Here is a 3,441-nt window from a genome sequence, read left to right as displayed (position 1 = left end):
AAGGGTGTCTTGAGACCCTCTGGGTCGAGATATGAGGAGAGCATAGGGAAGGTGATTTACTTGTAGGAGTCTACTATAGACCCCCCCCCCCCACACACCAAGAGGAAGACCTAGATCGGGAATTCATTAGGGAACTGGTCGAGGCCGCATGCTCCCGATGCTTGATTGTCATGGGAGAATTCAACTTCCCTGACATCTCTTGGGATGATTGCACAGCCAAATCTGACAGGTCGCATAGTTTTCTCACATGCAGGACCCAGGAGGTCTATGGGCCAACTAGGGGAGAGGGATTGCTGGATGTAGTCCTGGCCAAAGGGGAGGACCTGGTGAGTTATCTGCAGATTGAGGGGAAGCTTGGTGACATCAATCATGAAAAAGAACAAGGACAGTATTGAGCCCCTGAGAGATCCAACGGGGCCCAAGGAAGGGCCAATCTCATAATGACTTTTTCACATTGGTTTTTCACCCTCCCACGAGGCTCACACTACCAGGAATGGCACAAACCAGTTTGGGAGTGGGTGACGGGCCTAAAATTGATGTGGATCAGGTAAGGTAACACTCTAAAAAACTGGACATTCACAAGTCCACAGGCCCAGATGTAATGCACCCAAGGGTCTTGAAAGAGCTAGCAGACGTCATTACATCCCTCTTGCCAGGGATATTTGAAAAATTGTGACGCTCGGGCGAAATCCTGGATGACTGGAAAAGAGCCAACATGGTCCCTATCTACAGGAAAGGGAGAAGGGATGAGCTGGGGAACTATAGACCAATCACTGTAACATCCGTCACTGGAAAAATTCTGGAGAAAATTGTCAAGGGATCCATTAACACCAGACTAACAGAAAGCAAGCTTCTGAATGCCAGCCAACATGACTTTGTCCAGGACATGTTACCTGGTCATAGAAGGAGATGAGGTTGGTCAGGCAAGACCTGCCAGTCACAAAGGAGATGATGTGGATGCTATTTATCTGGATTTCAAGAAAGCCTTTGATCTATTCCCCATGATGCCCTCATGGTTAAGCTGGGGATCTGTGGCCTAGATCATCAAATGGTCTGATGGCTAGGCAACTGGCTATGGGGTTGGACCCAAAGAGTACTAGTTGAAGGGAGCAAATCAATGTAGCACGGTGTTACCAATGGAGTCCCTCAGGGCTCGGTACTCTTTAATGTTTTCATCAACAATCTAGATTTGTGAGTCAGATATGAACTGGCTAAGTTCGTGGATGATACCAAATTATGTGGGAGAGCTGTCACACCGCAAGACAGGCTGGGGATACAGGCCGACTCGCACACACTCTCAAGGTAGGCCGACCAAAACTGGATGGCCTTTAATACAGAGAAGTGCAAGGTGCTGCACCTCGGTAGGAAGAACCCTCAGCATACTTACAGGCTCAGCAGTGCTACACTTGCTAGCACCATGACTGAAAGGGACTCAGGGGTCTTGATTGACCACAAGATGAATATAAGCCATCTATATGATGCAGTGGCGGGCAAACCTAACCAAACTCTGGCATTCATCCACCGATGCATCTCAAGCAAACCAAGGAAGTCATCCTTCTGCTTTACTTAGCCCTGGTGAGACTGCAGTGGAGTACTGCATCCAGTATTGGGCCCCCCCACTTCAGGAAGGGTGTGGAGAAGCTTGAGAGAGTCCAGAGGAGAGACACTCATATGATCCAAGGCCTGGAGGGAAGGCCGTACGAGGAGACGCTGAGGGAGATAGGACTCTTCAGTCTGGAGAAGAGAAATCTCAGGGGGAACTTGGTGGCAGCCTACAACTTCAAAAGCAGGGCACATCAGGACCTGGGAAAACATCTGTTCACCAGAGCTCCCCAAGGGATAACAAGGTCTAATTGCCATAAACTCCAGGAAGGTCGATTTAGACTGGATATTAGAAAAATGTTATTTACAGTGTGTGGGTCCAGGGTCTGAAACAAACTCCCACACGGGTGGTGCAAGCACCTACTCTGGATTCCTTCAAAAAACAGCTGGATTTATTTCTTGCTGGGGTCACTTGATCCCAGCTGACTTCCTGCCTATGGCGAGGTGCTGGACCTGATGATCTCTTGAGTTCCCTTCCAGCCCCTAATGTCTATGAAATCTATGAAATTGGTGGTGGGGCCGTATGACAGACAGCCCTTGTAGCCAATCAGCACTAAAGGGCAGGGCTAGAAGTGTGTGTGCCTGGCGGGGTGGGCCTGCCATGAGCACCCCCCAAACATGGCTGCTGGCCCTGGGGTCTGCCTGCAAAATCACCCAGCTGCTGCCTCGAGTTCAGTAGACCCCTACTAACATGCTAGTTTATTCAACACGATATTGTTCAGTTTATGATCAAATTAAAAAAAAAAAGTAACTATTGGAAGGTGCAGGTATTTGCTTGAGAATATATTTAAGTTAAAAAAAAACCACAGCAAACTATGGAAAAATAGTCCACAGAGATTGCATAGTTAATCCTGTAGTCATTATAGTTAAATGTGTGTCTCGTACAGATTCCAAAACAAAAGCTAGCCTTCCCCAGCGTCTTGCCCGTGCCTCCGATACTTCACCGTCAGTCACTTCTACATCTGAGTTAACATGACCACACTTCAGTTAAGGTTTCTACCCAGAGCTAAAAGCGGTCTGCGGGGCAGTGGACTAGAAGAGGCGTGCCCAGGAGGGGCTACGAGACAGGGCCTTGCTGAGGAGAGGACGGCTTGACTGGTGGGACATCAAGACCATTAAAAAGGAGAGAGGCCTAGGAAGCGCAGAGAGATTAAGGGGAACCTAGGAGAGAGTCCAATAGAGGGCACCGAAAATGTTTAGGGGGCTGGACACGACTCCTGAGGAGAGGCTGAGGGAATGGGTTTATTCAGTCTGGAGAAGAGAAAACGGAGGTGGGATTTGATAGCCGCCTTTAACCATGTGAAGGGGGGTTACAGAGAGGATGGAGCTGGACTGTTCTCAGTTCTGGCAGATGACAGCACAGGGAGCAGTGGTCTCAAGCTACAGCGAGGGAAGTTTAGTTCGGATGTTAGGAAAAACCTTTCTTACAAGGAGGGCAGTAAAGCACTGGAGCAGGCTTCGCAGGCAGGCTGTGGACTCTCCCTCCTTCGAGGCTTTTAAAGCCTGACTGGAGGAAGCCCAGGCTGGGATGGTGGAGGGGTCGAGGGTCGGACTAGAGCTGCCCCGAGGTCGCGTCCACCCCACAGGAAAGCGGAGCGGAGCGGGCTGCCCGGTCCTGTCTGGGGAGAAACGCCCCCGCTCCGCTCCGGGCGGCTTCCAAGTGCGGGTGGCCCCGGCCCCCCCCGGACCACATCAGGAAATGCCAAAACGACAAAACAACGTGGCCTCCTTGTGCATATCCCTGTGACACGTGTGTGACCCCATGCTGCTCGCCGGCCAGCCGGCCTTCCCGCGCCCGCGCTCTGCGCGCCGCCTTCCTGCTCTGCGCGGCACCAACCC

The sequence above is a fragment of the Alligator sinensis genome, unplaced genomic scaffold, assembly GCF_000455745.1.
Source record: "Alligator sinensis unplaced genomic scaffold, ASM45574v1 scaffold309_1, whole genome shotgun sequence".
Taxonomy (NCBI): domain Eukaryota; kingdom Metazoa; phylum Chordata; order Crocodylia; family Alligatoridae; genus Alligator; species Alligator sinensis.
Note: the sequence above shows the minus strand (reverse complement) of the source record.